Source organism: Lolium rigidum, chromosome 2 (assembly GCF_022539505.1).
Source record: "Lolium rigidum isolate FL_2022 chromosome 2, APGP_CSIRO_Lrig_0.1, whole genome shotgun sequence".
NCBI classification, from domain to species: Eukaryota; Viridiplantae; Streptophyta; class Magnoliopsida; order Poales; family Poaceae; genus Lolium; species Lolium rigidum.
Window position 1 is genome coordinate 47,722,388 of NC_061509.1, and position 9,692 is coordinate 47,732,079.

Genomic DNA, 9,692 nt, shown 5'->3' on the forward strand with positions numbered 1-9,692 from the left:
TCCTCCGCACTACACTCCTTCACCAACAACCTTCACATGGCCTTCATCTCCTACTGGTTCGATAACCTTGGCTTCTTACTGAGGAAAAACTCGCTGCTGTACGCATCATACTTTCCTCTTGGGGTTCCCAACGGACGTGTGCTTTTCCGTCACAAGAAGCTACTTTTCTGGCGCCGTTGCAAGCCCCACCACGCGCAAGCAGACACCCATCAATCCGAGGCGCGGTGGCAGCGGTAGCCGGCAGCATTAAAGGTGCGGCGGCACCCTCCTCATCCCGAAGCCGGAGGAGAAGGACGACGAGGAAGCGGCGAAGGTGGCGTAGCTGGCGGAGTACGAGCGGAAGCTGCGGCTCATCGCCAGCAGCAACGACCCCGAGGACTGCCCAGGGCTGCACGTGGCGTTCGCGGCGTCGCTAAACGACAAGGACGCCTGGAAGGGGCGACCTCAAGGCGGCGATCGCCATGTCCATCTGCGACACCGGCAAGTAAATCGTGTACCTCACCGACGACGGCGAGGCAGGACCAAGTGGCCTGGTGAAGGACGAGCCCGTCAACGAGCCCGACAAGCGCGTCAAGGAGGAGGTCATCACCGACGACATGTACAACTTCCACCAGTACTACGACGCCTCCGGCCGCCGCAAGTACTTCTAGATTAGGTTTAGTTTAAATTTAATCGAACGTTTGAATCTATGTAATATATAGCAAGTTAGGACGAATTTAATCGAATCTTGCTCAAGTTTTAAATTTCTGAATTTTTTTGCGGGACACGACTGGGGAGCGACGTCCCCCAAACGCAGCACGAATAAAACACGTCCCCCAAACGCTCGATTCGGCGCTGTTTGGGGGACGGTTTGGGGGACGCGACTGGAGATGCTCTTAGTTTTGGTACCTAGAGGCTTACACGCTTACATACCTCTACAAATGGTGCCACCTATGATAGTGTTGCCCCCGATCAACGCAACACCATCAACTTTTCCATCGAAACCACTGCAAACTCAACACTGTTGCCGATTCTCAATGTCTTCCAGATCTTCGCATGGTGCCCAGCTAACATGCCAGGAGTATCCAGGGAACTTGTCGGGCACACACTCAATCTGGATTCAACAGCTAGACCAATTCGACAACCTTTGCGGCGTTTCTCCGAGCCAAATTGCAAAGCTATGTTATCTGAAATCCATTGACTAGAGGAAGTTGGTTTCATCAAAGAATTGAAGACTGAAGCCACTTGGGTCGCAAACCCAGTGTTGGTCCCGAAGAAAAACACTGAAGTCATTCGCATGTGCGTCAATTTCACGTGTCTCAATAAACATTGTCCAAAGGATCACTTCCCCCTCCCAAGGATTGATCAAATCATCGACTCCATGGCAGGCTGCGAACGTCTTTCCTTCCTGGATGCATATTCTGGTTACAACCAGATTCGACTGAAAGAAGAAGATGAAGTCAAAATAGCTTTCATAACCCCTTATGGCATGTTCTGCTACAGAACAATGCCCTTCGGGTTAAAAAACGCAGGAGCAACATATCAGAGGATGATGCAAAAGTGCCTCGCCACGCAAATCGGCAAAAACATCCAAGTGTACATGATGACGTGGTCATTACAACAAAACAAGGGTTATCCCTCATTGACGATCTTCGGGAAACATTGGATAATCTCGATAAGTTTCGTCTCAAGCTAAACCCGACAAAGTGTTCCTTCGGTGTTCCTGCGGGAGAACTCCTCGGATACCTAGTGTCAGCTAGAGGAATTGAGGCCAATCCAGAAAAGATACAAGCTATTCTGATGATGAGAAAACCAACCAAACTCAAGAAGATACATCAACTAACTGGGCGAGTTGCAGCTTGGCGCAGATTCGTCGCAAGGTTGGGAGAAAAAGCGCGACCTTTCTACGCGCTTATAAAGAAAGGGGAAAAGTTCGAGTGGAATGAGGAAGCAGACAAGGCTTTGGAACATTTCAAGCGTACAATTTCGACACCACCGGTACTGGTGGCTCCACGAGAAAAAGAACCTTTGCTGTTGTACATTGCGTCCATGCCTCATGTGGTCATCACAGTTCTCGTGGTAGAGCAGGAAGAAGAAGGAAAGATTCATGGAGTCCAGCGCCCAATATATTTTCTCAGTGGAGCCCTATCTGCATCCAAGAAGCGTTACCCGCAGTATCAGAAGCTAGCATATGGAGTCTTCATGTCAGCAAGGAAACTAAGACACTACTTTTCAGCACACCCGATAATAGTGGTCAATGAGGCGCCCCTCTCGAATATTCTGAATAATCCGGAGGCTACAGGACGTGTCTCCCTTTGGGGAATATAACTTTCCCCTCGGGACATCACATACGAAAAAAGAAAAGCAATCAAGTCGCAAATTCTGCCAGACTTTATCGCAGAATGGATGGAGCTTCAAAACACAGGGCCGCCAGATTTGTCAAGAACTTGGCATATGAATTTCGACGGATCCAAAAGAGTAGAAGGAGCAGGCGCAGGAGTCGTACTTGTGTCTCCGCAGGTTGACAAGATGAAATACATCTTACGGATGACTTTCCCCAACGTGTCGAACAACGAACCAGAATATGAAGCTCTTCTCCATGGGATGAAGATGGCAAAGGCGTGCCTTGACCGCTGAGAAGCTACTACTGTTTTTCTGGTCTAGGGAAAGATTCTGGATTTTGTCCTTCTTCATTTGATTCTTAGATTTTGGCGCCATACTCTTTAAAATCTTTGGAGATTCCCAGCTGGTCGTACAAAAGGTGATGAACAAGTGCGATGCAGTCAATGATAGTATGATAGCATATAGAGATGCATACAATGAACTCGACGGATGTGAAGTGAACCATGTGAGCAGACTCAACAACGATGAAGCCGGTGTTTTAGCAAACATCGGTTCGCAATGCCTGCCTATATCTCCATGAGTTTTTTGGGAATAAATCAGCAAGAGATCAACCAAGTCGAAGAAAACGGCAGCGCCGAAGCAGCCGAAGAAAAAAGATAAACTCAAGAAAGCCTCGAGGGCTGCAACAGCCCCAAAATCACAGATTTCTGATGAAGAGGAAGAACCAGAGGAGGTCATGATGATACAAATCATGTGGATGCAAGCATACTTGGCGTATATCACGAAGAAAGAGATACCCGAAGATCCAGTGGAAGCACGAAGAGTTATTCGACGATCTAAGGCATTTACAGTGGTTAAAGGAAAAATGTACAAAAGTAGCATCTCGGGTGTACTGTAGAGGTGTGTTACACCCGAAGAAGGACTAGTCATATTAAAAGATAAACATGAAGGGATATGTGGCCACCACGCAAGCAGTCGAGCAATCGCAGTCAAAGCCTTTCGAGCTGGATTTTACTGGTTGTCAGCTATAGAGGATGCGAAGGAAATAGTGTGTACCTGTGAAGCTTGCCAGAGATTCGCATCCAAACCTCATTCTCCGGCAGCAGAATTAATGCCAATACCTTTGGCATGGGCCTTCGCCCAGTGGGGACTAGATATGGTGGGAAAATTAAACAAGTCTTGGCTAGGAGGGCACGTCTATTTGCTTGTAGTAGTCGACAGATTTACCAAGTGGATTGAAGCCAAACCAGTAACTTCGGCTGATGCAACATCAGCAGTAAATTTCATCAAGGGCATAGTTTTTTGATTTGGCATCCCTCACAGTATAGTCACCGATAACGGAAATAACTTCACCTCCTGAGAATTCAAGGCCTATCGTGAAGGCATAGGTATCAAGCTGCAGTTTGCATATGTCACACATCCACAAACCAATGGGCAAGTTGACAAAGCAAATGGTCTCATATGCAATGGCATCAAGAAATACTTGTTAGCACCACTTGAAAAAGCATGAAACGTTTGGGTCGACGAATTACCCTCCGTGCTATGGAGCCTACGAATAATGCCAAACGCAGCAACTCCAGAAACCCCTTTTTCTTGGTTCATGGAGCAGAAGCCGTGCTCCCGATAGAAATAGAACATAACTCTCCCAGAGTCGTGGAATATGAAGAAGAAGCCTCACAAAGAGCACTCGAAGATGTCGTGGACGCAGTCGATGAAGCAAGAGATGTGGCGTTGTCCAGAGTAAGCGTTTATCAGCAGAACTTCAAGAACTACCATATTCGCTGATTGCGACCCAGATCCTTCGAAGTCGTAGATTTAGTCCTTCGGCTCAAGAAAGATGGCCATGAGAAGCTAGAGTCACCTTGGTTAGGACCATACATCGTCACAGAAGTTATTCCAGGAGGAGCATATTGACTAAGAGACAAGAAGACAGGAAAAGATGAAGGGAACCCGTGGAACGTTGCACAGCTGCGACGTTTCTACGCATAGAAGTAGTCAATATAGCAACAACCATGTAAACAGACATTGTATTCGAATAGCTCGCAAGTTTTAAGACACGTTTCGGGCATCGAGTGAGGCTGAAAGGTTTTTAATGAGGCGGGCTTGCGATGCTGCAATATAGCATGGTGAAATAAAAATAGTGATGGAAAATTTATTCTTCCTTTACAAGCAACGCTCGGGGGCTTGAACCCGAAAAGTAAAACATTGCTGAAGTTGAAAAACTTGGCAATATATCCGCTTTGGTTTCAGAGAAACCTCGCAAACAAAGAATTATTCATATGCCACCCCAGATACTCGGGGGCTAAAGAAGAAAATTATAGTACAACTAGAAGAATTTGCTTTGACAGATCAATTGTCTCGCAAAATTTTACAACAAGACACGACAATATAGTCCACGAAAATATGATGTCCGCACAAGGACGCGATATTCAAAGACAAAATATACGAAAAATATATACATATATAACATTGCGTCTTGGCTCAAACCTCATGCGTCAAGCAATATAAAGAATTCCTATATCAATCTATCTATATTTTCCCTTGCAGCAAGCATCTGTTTTCTCGAATCGTTATATCGGTATTCTTTGGAAAAAAGAGGAGTCTACTTCAAGAAGTTTATCTATCATCTTTTCAGCGACAGGGGACACGACTGCATTATGCCGATCGATATTTATCCTCCTTTGCGAGCTCTTGAGGAGAACACCATCCACGACCTTGTCGAGATCCATTTCGGGTAGTAAATCCTCAGCCAGATCAAGGCAAATTTGGCACCGGCTACCATCTGGACCTTCAGGAAGTCGTGAATATTGCGTACATCCTTAAACTTTCCCATGAGTTGAGAAAGATTCTCGGGTTGAGGGATGCGAGGAAACATGACATTATATACCATGGTTAAGGTGATGTTGCAGAAATCAAGGAATTCTCGAGTCTAGGTGGCGCGGTCTTGAAATTGAACAATACGGCGACATCACGTTTCATCCGCCCAAAAATCAATATCGTTGGCTTTGGCAAGACTAAGAAGGTTGTCAACCTGCAAGTTTACTCTTTGCTCCTCAGCAACAGTATCGAGGAACGCACCTGTGAGAGATAAAGAAAAAGGCAATATAATACACAGATTGATACAGAAGGACAAGGAGAGAGCGGGATGACAAGACTAACGTACCAGCCATGTCTTGGCTAGCATTAGTCATAAGGTCCAGCATGTAGTTCTCGCGTTGAGCAGACCAAGCGGCGTTGGAAGTCGCAGTTTTCTCTATTTCAAGAGATTCTTGCTCCTGATGAAGGGCAATTTGTTCGCGATCGGAGGATTTTCGCACGTTTTCCAAGGCGGTCATGATTTGCTTCTTCATCGAGTGAAGTTGTTGTTGCAAATCAGCCATGTCCTCTTTTATCGAGTCGGGGCACGATGAAATGTCCAAGGAGGCATTTTTAGGCATTTTTGTGGAGTGTGTTGCAGCAGGGGATGTGTCGGAGTATCCCATCCCGGTATAGTTGTCGAAAATCAACTGGAAAGTAAAAAATATTGAAATCAATCTTCCAACAAGCCAAACTTTTTCATTCACAGCCACATTACATTACATGAAGGATTTTTCAAAATATATGGCTCAGAAGGCGCTTACATAATGTTCTAGAGAAAAACGGCGAAAATATCTACAAAGATAAAAGAGTACAAGTTTCTACTTGACCTCCGTTTGGGAAGTGCTGACAGAAGAAGAAGACCTCGGGTCAAGAATAGCAATGATCTTCCTCATGTAGAACTTGGCATCTTTTATCAAAATCTTCCACTTTTCATTGTTAAACCCCTGACAGCAGCAACTTTGGCACAGTCGACTTTCTCGCCACTAGCCACCACGAGAGCAATTGTGCCTTCGACTCCAATCTTCAAGCTTGCTTGGCGATGCGCCAAACCTGTATCATTTTGTCCATTGAAGTGTCTGGCAAGTTGGTCAAACCTCGCGGGAAGCTTAGTCTTCGGGAAGAAATGCGGGAAGATGCGTTTAAGCGCAGTCCGCGCGGACTTCAAGCAATCACGCTCTAACCGCAGTTCAGCTCCAGGATAGTAAGAGTATCCAGGAGACGATCTTCATCTAACTCATGGTTCCTGGTATAATGTTCACCATTTTTTCTACTGAAGAAGAGAAGCGTCTTATCAATATAAATATATCGACAGCATGCAAGTAAAAAGGGCAGAGAAGGGAAAGGTAGCATTACTCGAAAATCTAGTGGATTGCGTCTCGAAGCGCGCTATTATGTCGGCTTCCCGCTGGGCGATCTCCGTTTCTCTTTTGCTCAAGGCATTTTCGGCGGCGTGAAGTCTCTCTCGAAGATCTTCCACACCAGCAGCTTCTTTTTCAGCTTTTTGCGGGCTTTCTCGCTGGCCTTAAGCTTTTTCTTCAGGCCAGTAGCGTGCTCTTTAGCAAGACGCAATGCCTCTGAGAGAAAGAAGGGATTGGGATACAAGATAAACAAAAAATGTATAAGGTATTATGTGCAACAAAAGTTTACCTCTCAAAGAGTCAGCTTCATTATGAAACCCGATAAAACGGGAGCCTATATTGACCTTCTCCTTCATCACGGGCCGTAAAAGTGGTCGACAAGCAAAAAAGACAATATCAGAAAGTTGGAAATTTTTCCAAGCAAATAAAGAAAGTGACAAGAAAGTAAAAGGTATCTTACATCGTCAAGGGGAGGAGTCAATAAGCTCCTAGCGATAATTTCTTCTTTACCAGACGCGCCCGTCCTAGCCTTTTTGTTCTTCAATGCTCAGGGGCTGCGCGTTGGATCCGAAGTTTCTATAGCACTATGAGCTGGAGCCGACATTTCTGGATCAACTGGCGGTTCCTCATACAAGACCAGCGTATGAGATGTGCTCGTATTCGCTGGTTTAGGAGGTTCAAGTTCCAGCAATTCTTCGTCATCCCTGTCCACACATCAGCAGCCTTATAACTCGAAACAAAAGTCAAGATAGCTGGTAGAAATGAAGGCAAACTTACAAGCTGATGCTGCCAGCACAGGTAAAGGGGTCAAAGACTTCTTGTTCCTCGGGGGAAGATTCTTCGGCAGCTGGTTGAGACAATTTTGATTCGCCGGAATCTTCTTCGTCAGAATCTCTTTTCCTCTTACGCCTATCTGGAGAAGCCGCAGGAGGAGTAGAGTTTGTACGGGAGGAGCCAGAAACTTGTTCCGACTCCGAAATTTGGTCAGAGGAACCCGCACTCTTTTCAGATTCCGCGGGTTCGTTCTCAAGAACGGAAGTTTCCTGCGAGTCATCAGTGACGATGGCTCGCTCAGGTACATCTCCACCTTCGGGAAGAGAATAAAGAGTGCGGTGGTTCTGTAGAAAGAAAAAGCAAGTTAGTAGGTCCAAATTTGTTGGACTCGCAAGAAGACTAGTGTAACTCGAGGAAAAAAGAACTTACAGCTGGAAGGGCATGGGCACCATTAAATGGTTCCCCTCGACAGGAGGAGGGAACTTCACTTTTCTTGCTCAAGGAGATAAAGCGGCGTACTAGTCTTTCCAAATCCTTCAAGGGAAGATTTTCGGAAACCCTATCAGCATCTTCAGCACCAGAATACAGCCAAAGGGGATTTTTTTGAGCTTGAAGAGGTTGCACTCGAATCCGCATGAAGTGCGGAATGATTGGCACACCCAATAGTTCCTCCCCTTCAGTATTCTGCAATACTTGGATGCGCGTGATTAGGGACTCGATGGCCACTCTTTCTTCGGCTGTAGGTTCCGCATCCCAGGATTTGCGCCTTTGGATGTCTTTTGATAAGTCAAGAGGAGCAAGTCCACAGTCTTGCAAGTCAGATGACTCATTATTGATGTATAGGCATTTCTTGCACCAGCCTTGGACGGAGTCAGCAAATTTCAGATCAAAATACCCGGCTTCTGGCCGCACACAGATACATACACCACCTACATTGTAGATGGCGTTCTTCGAGTTGTTACGGTGGAGATAGAAAATGCATTTCCATAGGCCCCAGTGGGGGTGGAAGCCAAGAAAGCACTCACAAAGTGTGATAAAGATAGATATGTTGAGGATTGAGTTGGGGGTAAGATGATAGAGCTGGATCCCGTAAATGAAAAGCAGTCCACGAAGAAATTTTTGAACTGGAATAGATAATCCGCGGATGAGGAAGTCAGTGAAGATTACCCGGAAAACTTCAGGAGGATGGGGAGTACTTTCATCCCTTGGTATCTTAATCACCTCATTCTGGAGCAGGCCCATGCTCTTCAGCATGCGGCGGTCCTGGGCGGAGATCTTGGATCTCTCCCATTCGGAGGTCTTCTCCTTCTCCACGCGCTCGCTGGAACCGGCGCTGATGTTACTACAGCGCTTGGTCCAGGGAGGCATGGTGGCGAATCGATGGAGCGGAAAAAGGAAGAAGAAACTGGGCGCAGAGAGGTGGTCGAGGAGGAAGAACGTTAGGGCAATGGCAGGAGTGATTTGTGCGACGTAGTGAAGGGGGAAATGATCCTAGCAGTAAAACTTTATAACCTAGAAGACGATGAGGCACAATCGTTGGATACACGGGGAAAAGATCTTGGACCGTACACGTGGACGCATAGTAAAAACATTTTACAGATTATATTGGAATCATGGAAGTTACTGCGAGCGTGCCGAAGATATCGGAGGACATGCAAGTCCCACTTGCGCAATATGGAGGAAGTGCAGAGACTTTGGGCCTGCAAACTAGTAGTCCACCAGCAGTCGTGTTTTCCCGAGGCGACCACATACAGTTTTCATCGACATCAACGTCATGGTTGAATAAATCTTCGAGTGCCAGAACAATATATAATGAGAAGTAAAAAATCGGGAGCCTATATCCAGCTGAAAGCACCTTTTCATATGCTCGGGGGTACTCTTATCAGAAGTATGAAATTTACTTCTCATAAGGTGATGTGTTGAGGATAAAAATATAGAGTTGATTAAATAGCAAAATTTGAGTCTACACCCAAGTGCAAATACCCGGCTGTAGCTTCGGGGGCTACTCCCATCGGGAGTGCTGGTCACACACCCGATGAAATATAGAAGTACAAGGAATAAAAAATATAGGGTTGGTCGAGTGACAAAAGTTGAGCCTACAACCAAGTGCAAACACTCCGATGTAGCCTCGGGGGCTACTCCCATCGGGAGCGCTGGCCGCGCACCCGATGATATGTACAAGAGAAAAGAAAGAGACAAATGACAAGACAATATAGAGTTGAAGCCGAAGAATTTTTACGTACATCTTCGAGTTACACAAAACTCGTCATGTACTCCCATCGGGAGGTCAAGATATTATTCAATATAAGTATGTCAATCCGAAGAAATGAAGAATTTCATCAGCCGTACAAAGGCACTCGACAATATATTCTCAGAGCG